We start from the raw sequence: 24,533 nt of genomic DNA, 5'->3' as shown, positions 1-24,533 counted from the left end.
CACCAAGTACACCTTTTTAAATTGACCTTCCGGGTAGAGGTAAAGCATTTCAAGGCTTCCTCTGGGTAATGGTGTAGGATACACACTCAGAACTCAGTAAAGCAAATAACCTTGGTCAATAAATCATTAGCTTACCTGGGCTTTTTCTTAAAAGGAAAGCAAACTTTAATTGTCCACACACAACTCAATATATACATTTTCAGATGTCCTATAGAATGGACTGAGTTGGGGAACGCATATATGTGACGTAGGCTGTCCTTTTTCCTTGCATGAAGGTTACTGTTTCAACGTTTGTGCAGCCTGAGCTGCTTTTGCTAGCTAAAGTGAAGGCTATGCTGCTCCTTCTTGAATGTGCTGACTATAGGAAGAGGTTGCATTAACTTTGTTCTCCAGAGCACCCCATTGTTACTGACTTTACAACTTCTTGTATAGCAAGGCACTATTCTCCACACAAATTGTAGAAGGACCAGGGCAGAAGGCACATCGCATGTTCTGACTGTGCAATTCCTTGACTGGATCCCACTATGCCAATCTTCTGTGCTTCTCTCCCAGATCCTGAAGGCCTCTTCTTCTAGGTAGCCTACCTTTCATGCAAGAACATCTCCAGCACCCCTCATCATCAGTCAGTGGGCTTCTTCCTTTTTCCAGGACTAGGAAGCTGTTCCTGGCAATATGTAGACGTTGCCAGGTTTCTGGTCCTGCTCTTGGAATCTTGGTGCTCAAGGGTATTTTTGGGTCTCTACTGTAGTGGGTCCCCTGCACTTGTGGATGATAAATTCTGTCACAATGAGGTTTCAGCTTCATGTTGAGAACAATCTCCCAGACAGAGTGTGTGGATTTTAGTTAACCAGGGGTTTGCATAGCTGGCACATTGTTTGTCTCATAGATCCGGCAGGAAGGAGATGTGGGCTAGGAGCTCATTATCAGAGGAGCCCAAAACCAATGCACAAAAAAGGAAAGGATTCCCTAGTGAACTGTCAATTGACATTCTGGGGGTTGAATCAGGCCAGAGAAGAAGGGAGGAGGAAAGGGACAACGTTAGTCCCTTCCCTACAAAAGGACAGTCTGTGTCCTTTCCTCCACACACTAGTGTCTAGTCCACCACAAAGGACCAATAATGCATTGGAGGAGCCCTGCACAGTCCGCTGCTTTCTGGCAGGCTCTCTCCAGCCTCCATCTAGTTTCCAACTCTTGCCTCGGTCACTCTCTCAATACAGGCTACAGACAAGAAGGCATATCTTGCAAATAAGTTAGCATGACTCCACCACTGTCAGTCCTTCTCAGCATGGCATAGGAGCTCAACTCCTGAACTGTACATGTACTTTGGTACCAAGAGTAGGAAAAATTAAGAATGATTAATGAAATATCAAGCATTCCACGCCTGCTATTATGACATTCCATCCTGTCCCGACACTTCACTGTCAGAAGAATACACACCTTTATATTACGCCAGATAACATTACAATTTTATAAATAACTAAGGATTATGCTCAAACATTTGAAGTTGCAATGCCCAGTATTTCTAAACTGTTAGATATTAAAAAGTAAAATACCTAAATATGTTACATTACAGTGTAATCAGGCAATAATTAATTATGCACTTGATAACATTGTTTGCACAAAGTATACCACTTTCTTCTTCCATGAAGTACGCAGTGATCATCAGCACTGCCTAGTGCAACAAACCTGGCATGCAAGTCATGGTCACCAATGTAATTCTGGTGTGACCAATGTGGTTGAGCAAGCTCTTTAAGGTACAGGGGCTACCTCTATATTTCACCTGCCAGATTATCAAGCAATATACCACACCATCAATAGCACGGAATATTAGGCACAACAGCTTTATTCGCGGACCAAGTACTCCAATTAATATATTTCGGATAACACCACACATATGTGTGGGCTTGCTGTGCCATTAAATTTTACAGCTCAGCGATGCACCAAGGAGTTAGGTGGACCTGAGACAATGTTATCCTCGAATCACGAGGCAATGTTTCACAGCGACAAGTTTCAGAACAGTATCTCAAAATACAGTCACTAAAGAAAGGAATGACGCCAAAAGTGAGTTTTAGAGCATAATTGAGAAAAACATGAAGGTTTATCACAGCATTCAAAAGATATAATCCAGAAATAGTAAAATGCAGAAGCAGCAAATGTCCTTTAAATGCTTACAGTTATTGCCATGAAGGCTCTCAGTGATAGGAACAATGCAGAATATAAGGCAAAATCAGAAATAGACTAAGGGCTTGATTATGAGTTTGGCAGTCCGGTGGACCGCCAAACCCATGTTGGTGGCGCAGCAACCAACGCACCGGCTGTCCGACTGCTGTAATATGACTTTGGCGGTTGGACCACCAAAGGACCACCCCATCCCACAACTGCTGGGTATCCGTGATCACTCTCAGCATATTCTGAGTTTCCTCACAGTGAGCCCACCGTGAAAACTGTGGCAGTGAGGAAACTAAGGGAGCCCTACAGGGGCCCTAGTTGCCTCAGGGCCATGGCGTGAATGCAGGAGGGCACATGTTGTGCCCTCTGTGTGTATGTACCCCAGTTCCTGCACGGCATGGACTGCACCAGTCCATGCTGTGCAGGAACAGGCTTTGGTGCTCCAATTGCGGTGCCTTTCTAACAAGCTTCGCTGTTGGACCGCCAAAGCACCACCTGCCAGATCACGAATTAACTCGTAATCTGTCAGGCGGTGTGCGGATGAGTTTGGCGGTGTAGGAGCGGGGCCTGGCATGGCGCTCTGATCCCACATCGCCAAAACTCGTAATCAGGCCCTAAGTCTCAATGTGCAGCAAAATCGATATGAAATAGGGCAGCATCCCTACTAGAGACCAAAAAAATGTGGCTCACCCTCAAATTGAAGGGTTTATATAGCCAGGTTCTCTATAATAAAACATGAGCACTTCTAGCTCATCATGTTGTGAGCAAAGAATCGCATTTTTAACAAATGAGCTTAAAGAATTATAAATGGTCATATAACCCAGCCACATTAGCACTAACCCACTACATGAATATAGTTTCAGAACCTCTGACCTAATGTCACCTGAAATGTCATAACACACTAGTTACATAAATAACAGTGAACCATTGTGAATGAATGTTACACTTTGTGCAAGAGGAAGTTCCTTGAGAAACTGTAAAAAAGCTAGAGGCCCTTCCTTGCGAATAGTGTCAATCAGAAATGAACAATCCACATTTTGCTGCATGTAGTGTCAGGCAGAAATTCAAAACAGAATAAACATGGTGATGTGAGATCCATTTTAGACAAGATGACGCTGAGGCCTAATTGAGGCCTAGTTAGCATAAGCCAGAAAAAGACACTTTAACAGGTCATAGCAAATTTGCTTTAACTGCAATAGTTACATGTCAGTAGAATTCAAGTTTAGATGAATTGGTATGCACACTATTAATAATGCCATCTCATTAAAATGCACAAAAGCTCTGCATATGCAGCCCAACATTCTTGTAAGTAATCACCAAATCCCCATGTGAAAACAAGTTGCAGTAACCTTTTTGCCCCTCTTCCATCTGACCATCTGAAATGTTATCAAATAATTGGTCAGTCCCATCCAGGATAGAACAGGTTTCTGATCCCCCAAAGAAAAAAACATATTAAGTTCAGATTTGAGGCAATTGTGTGAACGGCAGGTATTTCATTCTCGCCTCTTTTCCCACCTCTCTCGTACTCACAAGGGCATAGAATGTTATGGGATAAAATAGCTCTCACTAATAAATAATGAACTAATATCCATGTCTGAAGCTCCAATGATTTCATGTCAGTGAATTGCAAAGTATTATAACTATCTTAACAATGGTACTCTTCTACGACATTTTCACACATTACTTATATCTAATAAAGACTTGAATGAAAATGTAAGCACACACACTTACATTTGCTGTGAACCCTGAAATACACAATAGAAAATCATGTTTCTTTTACCTACCCATAACCAAATACTGTATTTAAAATCAAGTAATCCCACTGCACTTCTGTCGAGCAGCATTTAAATGTGGAAGACGGAGTACAGCAGAATAGTTCAGTTCAAAGACTTTATTCGAATTGAATTCACAATTCATAAAAGTGTACAAATAAAAAACACAATTAAAATTCCATCTTTTCCAATCAAGCTTAACCATTATTACAGATAGATTTTTTTAAAATTAGTAAAAAAAGTTAAAAGAGATAAAACAGAGCAATCAGTTAAATACACAGTAGTTAAAAATAGCTTACTTGTCTCTTACTATCCCATGACAATGGTCCTTCTTACTCTTAAAATTGTATTCAAGTAGAGGCTCACTCTGCTGATGGTAATGCAATCATCTAAAGACCTGAGTTTATTATAGGCATCTCTTGCTTTCCTTAGGCCCCAGGTTAACAGGAGGGGTTTTAAAATTTGTCGTCTAGAATAGCTATATAAAGTGCAAAAAAGAGTACAATGTATATTTGATTGAAATGATTTGTCATCACAAGGATACCGCCTTTTTACTCTCGTCCAGTCGTTACAGTTTGGAAATGATACAAGTCTGTAGAAGGTTTCCAGGCGGAAGTATGTCAGGAGCCTACGATGCTGTAGGGGAAGATCTAGCACAAGATACAACTGAGGACCCCTCTGAGATGTCACATTGTCGTGGCTGATGACAGATTTTTTGTTCCTTTCACCTTTCCACCTTTGCAATTCCAAGTGATCCAATAAGGTCTTTTTGAACATGGATCGCGAGAGCTGTACCAATGAGGCTGGGTCAGTAAAGTATTCAGGATGACCAATTTCACTGACAAAGTTCTTGATATAGCTAAGCCATTTGATATTTTTCATCCCATGACAACTTAAGCAATCCTCAATAATAAACCTATTCAGTTCTGTGGTAGGGTTGGTCCAAACATTATGCCAAAGTAAGACCGGGGCTAATTTTATAGTATCCGTAATATGTAAAAGATCAACTTCGGCATGTAAAACATATATAGGAGTGCTCTTCGGTGTGGCTGTTATAAATCGCAGGAACCTATTCTCAATTCGCTGAATTGCCTCCACTTGCTGCCAGCCCCAGATACCCGCCCCCTAGGTCCCAATAGCCACACATTTCGATTTAAATATTTGGAGGAGCTCCCTGACAGGCCTGTTCCCTATTTTTTTTGCAAAGCACATAAGCGCACCAGTAGCTCTATTAAGTGCCAGGGCCCTTGCATTCACCGCAGGCTTCCACGTGCCTTGCCTGTCAAAATGGACCCCCAAATAACTAAAGATGTCGGCTAGCTCCACCCTCCTTTCATCTAAAGTTTCTAGACATGGTGATCTTTGCTTGTTTGGGCCGCACGACATGGTAAACGTCTTCGTGACATTTACACATAACCCCTTATTCTTCATAAAGTTGGTAAAAGTCTGTACGACTTTCTGAAGACCCACCTCTGTCTGCGGGATCTGTCTGCGTAGAGTAAAATGGGGATGGGTTTGCCTTTGATTACAGGATAATCGTAATACTGTTGTGTTAAACAAGCTCCCACCCCATTAATATAGAGGTTAAATAGCAGGGGAGCCAATATGCAGCCCTGCCTTACCCCTCTATTAATGCTAAAGAGCTCAGTGCATTCCCCCCTCTGGCCGTATCTTACTCGTGCTCCCGCCTCGGCGTAAAGTTCTCTAATATAATCTATTATTTTATTGTCCAGCCCAATGTCCCTCAAAGTCTGCCAGAGATTATCGTGCAAAACACAATTAAATGCAGAGCTAAGGTCTACAAATGTCACATATAGGTTGGTTGTTTTCGCATGTATATATTTAGAGATGATTAGGGATAGATTTAAGCCCTGCTCGATTGTCCCCCGTCCTCCCCTGAACCCATACTGAAAAGGTGATAGCACTTCCCGTCCCTCAAGCCAATCCTGTATGCGAGCAAGAATGACCCTGCCTGCCATCTTCATAAAGCCATCTAACAGTGAGATGGGCCGATAGCAGGCAGGATCATTCCTGTCCCCCTTTTTGTAGATCGGGACCAAGATTGCCTCCTTCCATGTTGGGATCAGACCTCTTTTGCCCATACAGTTCAGGACTCTAGTAAGTAGAGGAGCCCACAGATCTAGATGCATTTTAAATACGTCAATAGGGACAGAGTCTGGTCCTGGTGATTTAGAGGCAGAGCTGTCCCCCAAAGCTTTATAGACCTCCTCTAGTTTGAAGTGGATATCTAAGGGGAATGGGCAATCTGCAACCTCCCTAGTTGTTAATGTTTCCGGGCAAGGTACAGGTAGAACCGGTGAGTCATAAAGGGCTTGAAAATGACACACCCACTCCTGGGCCCTAATGGTGTTATCTAAACGAGGGCCATGGTCATCTTGGAAAAAGGCCACAGCCTTCCAAAAGGCAACAGTATCCTTTTGTGTTGCTGCTGCGTGAAGAGCTTCCCAAGCTTCAACTTTTATATCTTTCTTTCTTTTGGGGAGGGCGACGCGATAGTTGCGCCTTGCCATTTGTACCTGTGCTCTGTCTAGCGGGGTAGCATGCAGTACTTGCTTGAGTTCGCTCCGTGCCCTTGTGCAATTTGAATCAAACCACCCAGGGATTCTCTTAACTGTATTGCGCGGGTTTCTAGTGAAAAGTTGTTTAATTGAACAGCAGATTTTATTGAAGGAGTCCAAAACATGTTCTTCGTTCTCTTTTAGCATCAAACACATATTAATTTCCTTTTGGGAAATGGTCACTAATTTTTTTAGGAAGCTCTCTGGTATTACCTTCTCCCATTTGATGCAAAATCCGTTACGCTGACCTAAAATGGGATTAAGGTCATAATTGCGTTCAATATTAAGGAACCGCGCATCCAGAGTTAGCTTAAAGGTGACTGAGATAGGGTAATGATCACTAATACCACTTTTGAGTGTCTCCCATTTAGTGACTAGTGGGGCGTAGCGAGATGAAAGTAAAGTGAAATCAATAATTGATTTTGCCCCTCTTCCATTAAAGGTGGGTGAAAATGTTTTAGGCACGGAACAAGCCTCATTAATAAATACCAATGAATAATCCACCAATAAGTTGTTTAACATGTCCCCTAATTTTGTATGGGCAAAATGGCTTGACGCCCCTAAGTTTTCATCTTCCCATCCACACACACCCTGTAGACTCCTTGGACATAAAGCGCAATTAAAGTCCCCTACCCACATAAGAGCCAAGTCGCCCGGACAGCTGTCTTCAATCCTCTTAAGAGTGCCTGACAGTTTTTTAATTACAGTTTCCACATGTACTTTCGGGACGTTGTTATAGAAATTAATTATAACTAAATTTTTAAGAGATCCCCATGTTACCATTAATATTTGATAATATGGGCAATCCAAAAAGCTCCCGCGAACAGTAGGACCTGAGTAGATCAACATATATATAGACAACCCTCCCTTGTGTCTACCCATTTTACTAGGGACTGCTGGCGTAAAGAAGGTTTTATATCCCATCAAATGGTATTGCTCGCTAGCCCATGTCTCCTGTAGAGCTATAATGGAGTAGGACGTAGTTAGTAATCGCCAATCTGCGTCATTAATTTTTGAAGCAAGGCCCGCTATATCCCACGATATTATACTACCGGGAATTTCTGTATTAATTGGGCATGTTGCATCAGTAGATATCACAGGGGCCGATGAAACACTGGGAGTTATCCCCCAAAAATTAGCCAACTGGGGGAGCGATGTTATTTCTTCCCCAGGTACTTGGGTTTCAAGCTGAGGGACTATCTCAGGGCAGGGTTCCTGTATACTAATAATATGTACAGGAACCAGGTTATATTTTTGGGTACTCAAATTATCTTTATTGACTTTTGTCTTAAGAATTGGGGACGTGTTAGCAGGGGGCCCTAACCGTCATTCACAGTCGTCCAAGGCTGAAAAGGCTTCAAATCTGTTAGCGACTTCAAGGGGGGTAAATGGCAACAAATGCTCCATTCCCCTGGTTCCTTGCGAATGATCCAGCCCCCCAAAATTATTACCATGACCCCTATAAGGTACAGTATTCCACCCAAAAACATTGTTTGCCATCATAAAGTTGGAAGCATGCGGCATATATTGATTGTTAAATGTTGTAGGTGGATTATTCAGTGAACCAGAAGGGGCGCCTAAGCGCATTATGGGAGTCACCTGGGATCTTGGGTAAAAGTGGGTCAGATCGCAGGGAACAATGGTTGTACTAGCAGTCCCTAACCTCCAGTTTAGGATGTGTCTGACCGCACCTGGATCTCTGAAATTTATGACGATTAAATCGCCCGCAATGTCTTTCCCTCGGCTCCCCAACCAGGAGAGTCGTCGCACATGAACAATCTCACCATTGATATTGCATGGGAGCGGTCTATGTTGGCTAAGCCAATGCATAGTTTTGTTTTTTAATTGACTGAAACCTTCCCTCCTGTTGTCTTCTAAAGTGGGAACACCCGTAAGTACAACCACATAGGGGACCATTTTTCATTTTCCCCTTCCCCTGATCGATCATGCCTTGCACGGCTGAAGAATGCTCCTCAGGAGGACTGGCCTTAACAAGGCTATCCTTCCGAAGCACTAAGGGTGGTAACTCTGTGGAAGACGGGCACCCAAGAATGATTTTGAACCCATAGAGGCTACTACAGTGCACCATTAGCAGTTCCCCTACATCTAAATATGGGTTGGGATACCAAAGGCTTGTTGGGGTAAGAGCACTTCTGATTTGCAGTGGACTTCCCTCTCTGACTATCTAAATGAGGCTGTAAGTGACTTAAAAGGGCCATCTAGTGGATAATGCCACAATGGCTCCTTACACCAAACCAGAAATCTTCAAGCAGTCATTTTGGTGTCCTTATTTTGGGGGATTGTGAGGCATGATTAGGTAGAAGATACTGGATATTTCTTGTCTGTGTGTTGTAGTTTTTAAATACGGTAGGATGTCTCGAGTAAACCATAGCAAGGCTTTGATTTACTGCATGTTTAGCTAAACATTTGGAAAATGTGATCTGTGTCTAAATTTAAGTAGTTGCAAAAATCTGTCTCATTCAGCGTACTACTGCGCTCATTGAATTTACAACTGAATGCTCTAGTGTATGGGGAGCTAAGTTTGAATGCAGCCTGTTATCGAGGGTCAGATATGGGATATGCCTTTCAGAGTGTGACCAATCTCCTACAGGCTAACTTAGAACTGTACGCGGCAATAGCACGTATACAAGAAAAAGGACAACATGATCTTAACATGCCTTGATATTCTAGATGATCTGTTCCATAATGACCCTAGTAAAATAATACTGTGGGCAGTGTTGTTCGAATCCTTGCCTGGCTATTTAAACCTTTTTTTTTATCAAAGTTGTTTCCATCAACTGTTCAAATTGAATAGCCCTTACCAAGTAATTGAATCCAAATTGGAGAATGACTTCCATTTGAAAATGTTGACAAGTGAATTTATAGCCACTATGAGTTAGATCCTTTTCCTTTATTATGTTTGTATTGTTTATCAGGAAAAAACTCTATGCCCTCCCACTTCTCCATGTACTTCTTTTTACCTACCTTTAGCCCTCCTTTCCCATCGTTATACAGTCATACTTTTTATCTTACCCTCTTCTTTCTTCTACATATTACCCTTTCATTATCTGTCACTTTTCCAATACCTCGCCTCTTGTTCTCCCTGTAACTTCTCCCTCCTTTTCCCTTCATCTATTATCTTACATATTTGATATTTGATCCTCTCCATTCTCTTTGATCTGGAAATGTCCACCCTATCAAACCTCTATCAAAGTCCTCCATCATTTTCCTTCATTCCTGTTTTCCTCTATTTAAATAAACTATCAACTCATAATATTTTAGGAACTTTACAAAGTTTTGAATGTTTTTTCTACCTGAACTCAGATTTGAAACCAGATCTAGCGGCTTACTTTTCGAAACAGTCTTTAAATGTTGGGTCAAATTGTATTCCATCACTTTAGTAATGCACTACACTGGATATTCTCCAGTCAAGGGTGATGAGACTGCACTCCTCAATTTATTTGTTCACTAAAAAGTAAGTAGTTCCAATAAGAGTTAGCTTCAGGACTTGCAAATACCATCAGAGAGGGAGCACTGGTTATTACATACTGGAAGCAAATTTTTTTTCATGCAAAAGCAGTAATGGGACAGAGAGAGAGAACAATTTGATACCACACAGAAATATAACACATTTGTAGTCTTTTAAGTCTTATGCTCAAATTCTCTCCAAGTCACTGGCACTGTGCATTACTGTTGGGAATATAGTTTCCATTGCTGCAGATTGAAAATGACTTGCGAAGCACAATTGACTCTTTTTGGAAATGATATTATAAATACTGCCAGTGGCATTTCGTGAAATTGCCTCATGAATTGAAACTCCAATTTCAGGTAAACTATAGCTGTAATTTAGTGGTAACTAACGTTGAAAATAGGATGATCTCTAGTTTTACAATAAGCATAAAACATAATCAGCTACTGCAACCAGAAGAGTAGGTCAGGAGCGTTTGCTAAACAGTCACAAAACAATGCTGTTTCAACACAAATCACTTTGAGTCAGCAGTAGATTATACTTCTGTAGCACTTTTTCCATGTAGTATAATTTCGCATTCTCAGCATTCTAAATGATGCATTCCAAAAGAGGGTGTTTTACTACTCAGGTGTATCACTGCCACATAGCAGCTGCAGTGCCATGTCCCTTTTAGAAATGTATAATTAATATACAAAAGCAATCCATTACAGGGCAGTGCTTCCAGTGATAAATATCTGCTGTGTCTAGAATGCTTAATGGTGCTGTGGTGTGTTGTGGTGTGATGTATGTAATGTGATGCAATGTAGAAACTTTCCAGTAGTCGCGGGTGAGAGAGGGGTTACCATGCTCAGATTATAACAATCAGGGCTTTTTACGTCTGCTGTTCTAGGGCCTTATGTTACTATTGTATCCAAAACTGAGCACCAAGTACACCCTTTTAAATTGACCTTCCGGGTAGAGGTAAAGCATTTCAAGGCTTCCTCTGGGTAGTGGTGTAGGATACACACTCAGAACTCAGTAAAGCAAATAACCTTGGGTAATAAATCATTAGCTTACCTGGGCTTTTTCTTAAAAGGAAAGCAAACTTTAATTGTGCACACACAACTCAATATATACATTTTCAGATGTCCTATAGAATGGACTGAGTTGGGGAACGCATATATGTGACGGAGGCTGTCCTTTTTCCTTGCATGAAGGTTACTGTTTCAACGTTTGTGCAGCCTGAGCTGCTTTTGCTAGCTAAAGTGAAGGCTATGCTGCTCCTTCTTGAATGTGCTGACTATAGGAAGAGGTTGCATTAACTTTGTTCTCCAGAGCACCCCATTGTTACTGACTTTACAACTTCTTGTATAGCAAGGCACTATTCTCCACACAAATTGTAGAAGGACCAGGGCAGAAGGCACATCGCATGTTCTGACTGTGCAATTCCTTGACTGGATCCCACTATGCCAATCTTCTGTGCTTCTCTCCCAGATCCTGAAGGCCTCTTCTTCTAGGTAGCCTACCTTTCATGCAAGAACATCTCCAGCACCCCTCATCATCAGTCAGTGGGCTTCTTCCTTTTTCCAGGACTAGGAAGCTGTTCCTGGCAATATGTAGACGTTGCCAGGTTTCTGGTCCTGCTCTTGGAATCTTGGTGCTCAAGGGTTTTTTTGGGTCTCTACTGTAGTGGGTCCCCTGCACTTGTGGATGATAAATTCTGTCACAATGAGGTTTCAGCTTCATGTTGAGAACAATCTCCCAGACAGAGTGTGTGGATTTTAGTTAACCAGGGGTTTGCATAGCTGGCACATTGTTTGTCTCATAGATCCGGCAGGAAGGAGATGTGGGCTAGGAGCTCATTATCAGAGGAGCCCAAAACCAATGCACAAAAAAGGAAAGGATTCCCTAGTGAACTGTCAATTGACATTCTGGGGGTTGAATCAGGCCAGAGAAGAAGGGAGGAGGAAAGGGACAACGTTAGTCCCTTCCCTACAAAAGGACACTCTGTGTCCTTTCCTCCACGCACTAGTGTCTAGTCCACCACAAAGGACCAAGAATGCATTGGAGGAGCCCTGCACAGTCTGCTGCTTTCTGGCAGGCTCTCTCCAGCCTCCATCTAGTTTCCAACTCTTGCCTCGGTCACTCTCTCAATACAGGCTACAGACAAGAAGGCATATCTTGCAAATAAGTTAGCATGACTCCACCACTGTCAGTCCTTCTCAGCATGGCATAGGAGCTCAACTCCTGAACTGTACATGTACTTTGGTACCAAGAGTAGGAAAAATTAAGAATGATTAATGAAATATCAAGCATTCCACGCCTGCTATTATGACATTCCATCCTGTCCCGACACTTCACTGTCAGAAGAATACACACCTTTATATTACGCCAGATAACATTACAATTTTATAAATAACTAAGGATTATGCTCAAACATTTGAAGTTGCAATGCCCAGTATTTCTAAACTGTTAGATATTAAAAAGTAAAATACCTAAATATGTAACATTACAGTGTAATCAGGCAATAATTAATTATGCACTTGATAACATTGTTTGCACAAAGTGTACCACTTTCTTCTTCCATGAAGTACGCAGTGATCATCAGCACTGCCTAGTGCAACAAACCTGGCATGCAAGTCATGGTCACCAATGTAATTCTGGTGTGACCAATGTGGCTGAGCAAGCTCTTTAAGGTACAGGGGCTACCTCTATATTTCACCTACCAGATTATCAAGCAATATACCACACCATCAATAGCAAGGAATATTAGGCACAACAGCTTTATTCGCGGACCAAGTACTCCAATTAATATATTTCGGATAACACCACACATATGTGTGGGCTTGCTGTGCCATTAAGTTTTACAGCTCAGCGATGCACCAAGGAGTTAGGTGGATCTGAGACAATGTTATCCTCGAATCACGAGGCAATGTTTCACAGCGACAAGTTTCAGAACAGTATCTCAAAATACAGTCACTAAAGAAAGGAATGACTCCAAAAGTGAGTTTTAGAGCATAATTGAGAAAAACATGAAGGTTTATCACAGCATTCAAAAGATATAATCCAGAAATAGTAAAATGCAGAAGCAGCAAATGTCCTTTAAATGCTTACAGTTATTGCCCTGAAGGCTCTCAGTGATAGGAACAATGCAGAATAAAAGGCAAAATCAGAAATAGACTAAGGGCTTGATTATGAGTTTGGCAGTCCGGTGGACCACCAAACCCATGTTGGTGGCGCAGCAACCAACGCACCGGCTGTCCGACTGCTGTAATATGACTTTGGCGGTTGGACCACCAAAGGACCACCCCATCCCACAACTGCTGGGTATCCGTGATCACTCTCAGCATATTCTGAGTTTCCTCACAGTGGGCCCACCGTGAAAACTGTGGCAGTGAGGAAACTAAGGGAGCCCTACAGGGGCCCTAGTTGCCTCAGGGCCATGGCGTGAATGCAGGAGGGCACATGTTGTGCCCTCTGTGTGTATGTACCCCAGTTCCTAAACGGCATGGACTGCACCAGTCCATGCTGTGCAGGAACAGGCTTTGGTGCTCCAATTGCGGTGCCTTTCTAACAAGCTTCGCTGTTGGACCGCCAAAGCACCACCTGCCAGATGACGAATTAACTCGTAATCTGTCAGGCGGTGTGCGGATGAGTTTGGCGGTGTAGGAGCGGGGCCTGGCATGGCGCTCTGATCCCACATCGCCAAAACTCGTAATCAGGCCCTAAGTCTCAATGTGCAGCAAAATCGGTATGAAATAGGGCAGCATCCCTACTAGAGACCAAAAAAATGTGGCTCACCCTCAAATTGAAGGGTTTATATAGCCAGGTTCTCTATAATAAAACATGAGCACTTCTAGCTCATCATGTTGTGAGCAAAGAATCACATTTTTAACAAATGAGCTTAAAGAATTATAAATGGTCATATAACCCAGCCACATTAGCACTAACCCACTACATGAATATAGATTCAGAACCTCTGACCTAATGTCACCTGAAATGTCATAACACACTAGTTACATAAATAACAGTGAACCATTGTGAATGAATGTTACACTTTGTGCAAGAGGAAGTTCCTTGAGAAACTGTAAAAAAGCTAGAGGCCCTTCCTTGCGAATAGTGTCAATCAGAAATGAACAATCCACATCTTGCTGCATGTAGTGTCAGGCAGAAATTCAAAACAGAATAAACATGGTGATGTGAGATCCATTTTAGACAAGATGACGCTGAGGCCTAATTGAGGCCTAGTTAGCATAAGCCAGAAAAAGACACTTTAACAGGTCATAGCAAATTTGCTTTAACTGCAATAGTTACATGTCAGTAGAATTCAAGTTTAGATGAATTGGTATGCACCCTATTAATAATGCCATCTCATTAAAATGCACAAAAGCTCTGCATATGCAGCCCAACATTCTTGTAAGTAATCACCAAATCCCCATGTGAAAAAAAGTTGCAGTAACCTTTTTGCCCCTCTTCCATCTGACCATCTGAAATGTTATCAAATAATTGGTCAGTCCCATCCAGGATAGAACAGGTTTCTGCTCCCCCAAAGAAAAAAACATATTAAGTTCAGATTTGAGGCAATTGTGTGAACGGCAGGTATTTCATTCTCGCCTCTTTTCCCACCTCTCTCGTACTCACAAGGGCATAGAATGTTATGGGATAAAATAGCTCTCACTAATAAATAATGAACTAATATCCATGTCTGAAGCTCCAATGATTTCATGTCAGTGAATTGCAAAGTATTATAACTATCTTAACAATGGTACTCTTCTACGACATTTTCACACATTACTTATATCTAATAAAGACTTGAATGAAAATGTAAGCACACACACTTACATTTGCTGTGAACCCTGAAATACACAATAGAAAATCATGTTTCTTTTACCTACCCATAACCAAATACTGTATTTAAAATCAAGTAATCCCACTGCACTTCTGTCGAGCAGCATTTAAATGTGGAAGACGGAGTACAGCAGAATAGTTCAGTTCAAAGACTTTATTCGAATTGAATTCACAATTCATAAAAGTGTACAAATAAAAAACACAATTAAAATTCCATCTTTTCCAATCAAGCTTAAACATTATTACAGATAGATTTTTTTAAAATTAGTAAAAAAAAGTTAAAAGAGATAAAACAGTGCAATCAGTTAAATACACAGTAGTTAAAAATAGCTTAATTGTCTCTTACTATCCCATGACAATGGTCCTTCTTACTCTTAAAATTGTATTCAAGTAGAGGCTCACTCTGCTGATGGTAATGCAACCATCTAAAGACCTGAGTTTATTATAGGCATCTCTTGCTTTCCTTAGGCCCCAGGTTAACAGGAGGGGTTTTAAAATTTGTCGTCTAGAATAGCTATATAAAGTGCAAAAAAATGTACAATGTATATTTGATTGAAATGATTTGTCATCACAAGGATACCGCCTTTTTACTCTCGTCCAGTCGTTACAGTTTGGAAATGATACAAGTCTGTAGAAGGTTTCCAGGCGGAAGTATGTCAGGAGCCTACGATGCTGTAGGGGAAGATCTAGCACAAGATACAACTGAGGACCCCTCTGAGATGTCACATTGTCGTGGCTGATGACAGATTTTTTGTTCCTTTCACCTTTCCACCTTTGCAATTCCAAGTGATCCAATAAGGTCTTTTTGAACATGGATCGCGAGAGCTGTACCAATGAGGCTGGGTCAGTAAAGTATTCAGGATGACCAATTTCACTGACAAAGTTCTTGATATAGCTAAGCCATTTGATATTTTTCATCCCATGACAACTTAAGCAAACCTCAATAATAAACCTATTCAGTTCTGTGGCAGGGTTGGTCCAAACATTATGCCAAAGTAAGACCGGGGCTAATTTTATACTATCCGTAATATGTAAAAGATCAACTTTGGCATGTAAAACATATATAGGAGTGCTCTTCGTTGTGGCTGTTATAAATCGCAGGAACCTATTCTTGATTCGCTGAATCGCCTCCACTTGCTGCCAGACCCATATGCCCGCCCCATAGGTCCCAATAGCCACACATTTCGATTTAAATATTTGGAGGAGCTCCCTGACAGGCCTGTTCCCTATTTTGTTTGCAAAGCACATAAGCGCACCAGTAGCTCTATTAAGTGCCAGGGCCCTTGCATTCACCGCAGGCTTCCACGTGCCTTGCCTGTCAAAATGGACCCCCAAATAACTAAAGATGTCGGCTAGCTCCACCCTCCTTTCATCTAGAGTAACTAGACATGGTGATCTTTGCTTGTTTGGGCCGCATGACATGGTAAACGTCTTCGTGACATTTACACGTAACCCCTTATTCTTCATGAAGTTGGTAAAAGTCTGTACGGCTTTCTGAAGCCCCACCTTTGTCTGCGGGATTGCGCGTCATCAGCGTAGAGTAAAATGGGGATGGGTTTGCCTTTGATTACAGGATTATCGTAATACTGTTGTGTTAAACAAGCTCCCACCCCATTAATATAGAGGTTAAATAGCAGGGGAGCCAATATGCAGCCCTGCCTTACCCCTCTATTAATCCTAAAGAGCTCAGTGCATTCCCCCCTCTGGCCGTATCTTACTCGTGTTCCCGCCTCGGCGTAAAGTTCTTCAATATAATCTATTATTTTATTGTCCAGCCCAATGTCCCTCAAAGTCTGCCAGAGATTATCGTGCAAAACGCAATCAAATGCAGAGCTAAGGTCTACAAATGTCACATATAGGTTGGTTGTTTTCGCATGTATATATTTAGAGATGATTAGGGATAGATTTAAGCCCTGCTCGATTGTCCCCCGTCCTCCCCTGAACCCATACTGAAAAGGTGATAGCACTTCCCGTCCCTCAAGCCAATCCTGTATGCGAGCAAGAATGACCCTGCCTGCCATCTTCATAAAGCCATCTAACAGTGAGATGGGCCGAAAGCAGGCAGGATAATTCCTGTCCCCCTTTTTGTAGATCGGGACCAAGATTGCCTCCTTCCATGTTGGGATCAGACCTCTTTTGCCCATACAGTTCAGGACTCTAGTAAGTAGAGGAGCCCACAGATCTAGATGCATTTTGAATACGTCAATAGGGACAGAGTCTGGTCCTGGTGCTTTAGAGGCCGAGCTTTCCCCCAAAGCTTTATAGACCTCCTCTAGTTTGAAGTGGATATCTAAGGGGAATGGGCAATCTGCAACCTCCCTAGTTGTTAATGTTTACGGGCAAGGTACAGGTAGAACCGGTGAGTCATAAAGGGCTTAAAAATGACACACCCACTCCTGGGCCGTAATGGTGTTATCTAAACGAGGGCCATGGTCATCTTGGAAAAAGGGAGCGTTCACAGCCTTCCAAAAGGCAACAGTATCCTTTTGTATTGCTGCTGCGTGAAGAGCTTCCCAAGCTTCAACTTTTATATCTTTCTTTCTTTTGGCCAGGGCGACGCGATAGTTGCGCCTTGCCATTTGTACCTGTGCTCTGTCTAGCGGGGTAGCATGCAGTACTTGCTTGAGTTCGCTCCGTGCCCTTGTGCAATTTGAATCAAACCACCCAGGGATTCTCTTAACTGTATTGCGCGGGTTTCTAGTCAAAAGTTGTTTAATTGAACAGCAGATTTTATTGAAGGAGTCCAAAACATGTTCTTCGTTCTCTTCTAGCGTCAAACACGTATTAATTTCCTTTTGGGAAATGGTCACTAATTTTTTTAGGAAGCTCTCTGGTATTACCTTCTCCCATTTGATGCAAAATCCGTTACGCTGACCTAAGATGGGATTAAGGTCATAATTGCGTTCAATATTAAGGAACCGCGCATCCAGAGTTAGCTTAAAGGTGACTGAGATAGGGTAATGATCACTAATACCACTTTTGAGTGTCTCCCATTTAGTGACTAGTGGGGCGTAGCGAGATGAAAGTAAAGTGAAATCAATAATTGATTTTGCCCCTCTTCCATTAAAGGTGGGTGAAAATGTTTTAGGCACGGAACAAGCCTCATTAATAAATACCATGGAATAATCCACCAATAAGTTGTTTAACATGTCCCCTAATTTTGTATGGGCAAAATGGCTTGACGCCCCTAAGTTTTCATCTTCCCATCCACACACACCCTGTAGACTCCTTGGACATAAAGCGCAATTAAAGTCCCCTACCCACATAAGAGCCAAGTCGCCCGGACAGCTGTCTTCAATCCTCTTAAGAGTGCCTGACAGTTTTTTAATTACAGTTTCCACATGTACTTTCGGGACGTTGTTATAGAAATTAATTATAAATAAATTTTTAAGAGATCCCCATGTTACCATTAATATTTGATAATATGGGCAATCCAAAAAGCTCCCGCGAACAGTAGGACCTGAGTAGATCAACACATATATAGACAACCCTCCCTTGTGTCTACCCATTTCACTAGGGACTGCTGGCGTAAAGAAGGTTTTATATCCCATCAAATGGGATTGCTCGCTAGCCCATGTCTCCTGTAGAGCTATAATGGAGTAGGACGTAGTTAGTAATCGCCAATCTGCGTCATTAATTTTTGAAGCAAGGCCCGCTATATTCCACGATATTATACTACCGGGAATTTCTGTATTAATTGGGCATGTTGCATCAGTAGATATCACAGGGGCCGATGAAACACTGGGAGTTATCCCCGAAAAATTAGCCAACTGGGGGAGCGATGTTATTTCTTCCCCAGGTACTTGGGTTTCAAGCTGAGGGACTATCTCAGGGCAGGGTTCCTGTATACTAATAATATGTACAGGAACCAGGTTATATTTTTGGGTACTCAAACTATCTTTATTGACTTTTGTCTTAAGAATTGGGGACGTGTTAGCAGGGGGCCCCAGCCGTCATTCACAGTCGTCCAAGCCTGAAAAGGCTTCAAATCTGTTAGCGACTTCAAGGGGGGTAAATGGCAACAAATGCTCCATTCCCCTGGTTCCTTGCGAATGATCCAGCCCCCCAAAATTATTACCATGACCCCTATAAGGTACAGTATTCCACCCAAAAACATTGTTTGCCATCATAAAGTTGGAAGCATGCGGCATATATTGATTGTTAAATGTTGTAGGTGGATTATTCAGTGAACCAGAAGGGGCGCCTAAGCGCATTATGGGAGTCACCTGGGATCTTGGGTAAAAGTAGGTCAGATCGCAGGGAACAATGGTTGTACTAGCATACCCTAGCCTCCAGTTTAGGATGTGTCTGACCGCACCTGGATCTCTGAAATTTATGACGATTAAATCGCCCCCAATGTCTTTCCCTCGGCTCCCCAACCAGGAGAGTCGTCGCACATGAACAATCTCACCATTGATATTGCATGGGTGCGGTCTATGTTGGCTAAGCCAATGCATAGTTTTGTTTTTTAATTGACTGAAACCTTCCCTCCTGTCGTCTTCTAAAGTGGGAACACCCGTAAGTACAACCACATAGGGGACCGTGTCTGGTGGTAATTCAACTTGAACTTGGCGGCCCCTATGGTTTGCTACTTTATCTGGATTCGCCCTCCCCCTTACCTGGATATATGACGGTACCACGCGTACTTTTACAACGCGTACCGTTACAACGCTACTTTTACCACGCAAGTCGTTACAACGACTTGCGTGGAGGGGCGCTGGATAGTAAATTTTTTAATTTACTATTCCAACTCCAGTCCCCGTGGACTCTAGGGAAAGGAGTTGGATAGTAAATTAATATATTTACTATCCTGGAGCGCCCCCCAGCGCAAGTCGTTGTATCGACTTGCGTGGTAAAAGTAGCGTGGTAACGGTACCGCGTTGTAAAAAATGCGTGGTTACCGTTGTATACCCCTTACCTCCTGTTTATTTCTGGTAGCGGCTATATTAGCCCCCTTCCGCGGTTCCTTAAGAGTGTGTGGGCCGGGTTGATAAGCTGCTTTAGGTGAATTTGCCCCTTGATGTTTACGGCTCTCAGAGTTGCTAGATGGATTTAAGTCCTTTTGGATGACAGGGGTAGAGGTTGGGGCTGCGGCTACGGGGGGTGAGACTGGCTTTGCAGTATCTTTCGATAGGTCTGCTTTGTTGATAATAGCCACTTCCAAGCCCTCCAGCCGTTGCTCCAGCCTCTTGAGCCTCTCTAGTATGGGAGATGCAAATGACTTAAGTAGATGTTCGATGCTGTCGAGGGAGACAGCGGACGACTGTTCGTTGGACATGGAATTTCTGGTAGATAATGAGCCAGGACTAAGTACAGTCAATATAGGGATATTTATAGGAGGTATTGTTTCGACCGGGACCTCTTGGGCTGAATCAGTAATTAAAGTAGTCTTTGTGGTGAGTGCAGGTGTAACACTAGCCTTTTTGCCCTTGCCAAAGTCAGTATGGCTAATCTTACCTTTTTGTGGAGTACCACCCCTTCTCTGTCTCTTATTTGGTGGTGGTCCAAAGAGTTTGGGCACCTCCCGCTTATCAACTTTCTTTTTGGAATCACCCACTGCTACTCGAGGAGTGTCGGATATAACTTCTATACCCGTATTAATAGCACTGGGGATTAATATATTGTTTGTACCCACACTATTAAGGACAGCCGATGAGAGGGGCGTATCTCACAGAAGCATTGGAATGCCCTGCGTAGATAACGGATCCTCATTTTCAGGAGTCAGACCTACTCCCGATGGATTAAACTGGGATGATGTTATCAAAGGGGATCTGGATTTAATAGATTCGATAGAGCGACGGCGCTCTGCCCTACGCTCAGCCAATAGGGATTCCCTTTCCATGTCAGGGGCAGGTTTTATAAAATAGTTGTCCTGGGTACCTTTGCTATTTCCTCCTACGTCAGCCAACACAATTTGTTCAGGGGTGGCAGCCATAGAAGAAAACAAAAACAGATAATAGGGTAATATAGCAGAGTTAGATGATATTTGTTAGTTACTTAGCTCTACCATAAAACAGGCTATAATAGTAGCAGTGCAATCCCCAGGTCGGTGACCCCCCGCACCGTTACTCAGCAAGTGAAATGGCTCTAAGAGGCAACAAGGGGGGGGAGCCCTATAGGTGTCAACAGGGTACAATAGACTTTGTAGAATGTGGCAATAAAAGGACAATTCCTAAGTGAAGTTGGAATATAAGCACATTTGAAGGCTCTGCAATATTAGATACAGCAACACCTTACTTTTAGAGTTGGAGGCGACGAGCATCGGGCGGTGGCGGAAGTGAACGTAATAGAATGGGCCCAGCCCAGCCTCGTTCAGCCACCGAACGGCCCGCCCTTTGCCCGGGCTTCACCCCGTGCTCCGTCCCGCACACGTCCTGCGTCGCGGAATGAGTAGGCTTGTTTTAAACCCCCGGGCAAGTGGGCGTAGCCGCTTCGGGAAGAGGCTGCAGGTGTTTCCAATCCTAGCCTCGCAGTCCCGCAGCGTTGTTGATGGATTTAGCGGCACGCCCGTGTTTCGGGGGCCGCGCTTGGCAAAGTCCTTAGAAGTCCGTAGAAGTGCCCCAGCAACAGTGGCGGACTGCAAATATCCCGGTGAGAAGCAGGCAAGTGAGTGGCACCCGCAAAGCGGGTGCCGCGAACAGTTATAGTGGAGCCAGCCAAGAATGCGTAGCCGCTGCGGGAAGAGGCTGCAGGTGTTTCCAATCCTAGCCTCGCAGTCCCGCAGTGGTGTTGATGGATTTAGCGGCATGCCCGTGGAGCGGGGGCCGCGCTTGGCAAAGTCCTTAGAAGTCTGTAGAAGTGTCCCAGCAACAGTGGCAGACTGCAAATATCCCGGTAAGAAGCAGGCAAGTGAGTGGCTATACAGCAGAATAGTTATGAAGAGAGTTTATAATTATGTGTATTACAGTTGTTTAAAGGAATCTGGTGCTATGGAGTGGCACACCAATCCGTCCAGGTATCTTCAATGCCATCTGTGCCCAACTAAAACACACAATTTGGTATTGTAAACGGCTCGCCATGCCCCTGCTCCAGGTAAGGTGTTCTTCATAAAATGTTCTACTGTTTCTTGGAACATGACATCCTTATTTAAATGAAGACCATTTAATTATGTATGTGTTTGTAGAGCGCTGGTTGCCATCTTGCAACCACGTTGGAGTGCTCCATGACATAATCTGTAGTCCATGCCAGTGACAACACATGCCACGCTCATGCCTACCCTAATTACGACATTAGTGTCGAATTACACACCTGTCACATGATATGAAATGTTATTCTATGTTTGTTGATACTTTTTCACCTCTGGCATATTTATATGCTAGAAATGCAACAAAAATGTGTTTATGCAGTACAATTCTGGTGCAAAAGCTTCTAATTTCTTGGTCAACTATGCACTATAAATTCTGTCGATGTTGAGCAAATGATGTCAGACTGGTAGAGTTTGCCCAGTAGATTTTCATTATGTTATTCCAACCCTAAATCAGTGAAAATTTAACTTCTGTCACAGTAACAAAAAAAAGTACCACAAAAGCATCACGCTTCCCATTCGCATGTTCAGACGTGTGCACTGTATTTTTTTGGTCACATGACTGGCGAGCACATTCACGTCTTTTACGTGCTACACACATTTCAGTAACAGAAAACAATTGCTCTGGTGCAGGCACGGGACATTCTTTTATTTTTTGGGGGGATATTAATATAGTGCAGATTTTCGCAAGGCTGTTTTATGTCGAAAAATAGTTGGACAGCTGTGGGCGCGCAAATGAAAAAGCATGTCAGCAGTGGGATTTCTTTTCTGCGTTAGACAGTTTTCTGGCATTAAACATTTTCTTTCGGGGCGCTATATCATGAAATCTGCTAAAAACTAAAATGAATTCACGTGGTTACTTTAAGAAAGACCTAAAAGGTGGTCTTGCCTGCAATCAAACCCTGCTGATAGACTTTGGCAGTTAAAATAGATTGTGGTAGGCCTGTCATTTTTGACTGTTTAAGTAAGTCGCTTGTGATTAGCGGTGACCAGAGTGTTTTCTTTTTCCCCTTTTGCTTATTTATACTTTAGAGTCAGGTGCCAAAGGCAGGCTAACATTCTAGTAAACTACTAGAAATGAAAATATGTGGCGAAATATGCCTTTATTCTTTTTGCTTTTTATGGGCTAGATCACTACTTTTGTTAGACGAAATAAAAGAATACCTCTTATAGCTATTGCGGACTTTTGTTAGGCGCGTTAAAGGAGAATATAGATATTCTTGGGTTAGTGTGTTTTTATAATAATTGAGTTTCTCTCTTTATACTATTATTGCTAAACTAAACATTTGACAACTCTCTACAAACTACAAGCTATACAGATGTTGCTCACATTATTCATATTACTCAGAATTAATACTTTGGGCAGGGTTTCCAGTTTGCACTGTTGTCCTAGTGATAGTTAGGCAAGTAGGGCTTCATGTGCAAAGAATCGATTCTGTAAAAGTGGCCACAAATTGCTCACCAACCTTTACCGCTTTACTTTTGCTTTTGTTAACCGGCCTCTGTACTAATAGGTCAGTTTACAAATTGGAGAAAAATCGAGGGTCACAATTCGACCTGCCTCACGAATATTCATGAGGTAGGTCCCATACTGCGACCTACCAAAATCGACCATGTTCTGTGACTGCTTTTAAATAAAGCACATTCTTTTTTTTAAAGCAGTTTCCTTAAATGAAAATGAAATGCATTTAAAAGATTCAAAAGTTGCGCAGACCTTTTTTAATGTAATCAACGTTCACAAAAGGGATGCAAATGGGTTACCGTCTCCTTTGCGTTGGGGTAAAATAGTAATAATGGGAAAAATGTTTTATGAATAGCTAATTGAATTAAGTACATTTCAAAAAGCGTTTTATCAGTATCAAACCCTCATATTTACCAAATCTGAGTGTTTCTGACATTAAAACATTTTGTAGAAGAGGCCCATAGTCACAACAACTTTTTTAGTTGGCAAAATGCACAAACTTAACCCCATGTGATGAAAGAAATGTGGTAAGTTAAATATGAGCAATGTAGTTTTAGAAGGCGGTCATCCCAAGTGTATATAGAGTGTGGAGTGTCTATGGTAAAATGCTATATCAAATGTTTAGAAGATGTGTTTTTCTTGACAAACATAATTATTGGCATACTTATATGCCGAGGACATTTTCAGTATAGAAATTCCCCTTGGCCTCATGTTGGTAGAATGGGGTTAACAATTATGGCATATACCTTCTTAATAAAATCAATCATTATATCAAAAACCGATGGGAAGGTACATTTGGCGAAACAACCTCCTGATTTAAAGAAATGTCCAAAGAAGAAGCTTGAGAAACATATAAACAAATTTAGATCTGGACTTTCAAGGCCCAGCAAATCTACAAAAAGGTGTGCTGTTAAAGAATGGCTTACAAAAGCAACTGTGAAGTTAAGGAAATAAGGGCCTAAACCAGCAGCCACGTGCTATCTATAGCTATTGTTGGACTGGGACAAGTATTTCTCGGCACTCAACTCTAGCACAGGAGACAGGCTGCTGAGAAGAAAAGATGCTGGTGCCAAAGATGGTAAGTTAATGCTTTTAGGAATAGGAGTATGAATAAATGAGAAGGAGGGGAGGCACAAGATATTACAAAAATAAAGAAGAAGGGGCAGATTTACTACAAAGTAACGCAGCACGGTGCAGCAAGTCATTTTGCTGCGACGTGCTGCGTTAGGTG

The sequence above is a fragment of the Lissotriton helveticus genome, chromosome 6 (genome assembly GCF_964261635.1).
Source record: "Lissotriton helveticus chromosome 6, aLisHel1.1, whole genome shotgun sequence".
NCBI lineage: Eukaryota > Metazoa > Chordata > Amphibia > Caudata > Salamandridae > Lissotriton > Lissotriton helveticus.
The sequence above is the reverse complement of the archived record's forward strand: the minus strand, read 5'-3'. Positions refer to the sequence as shown.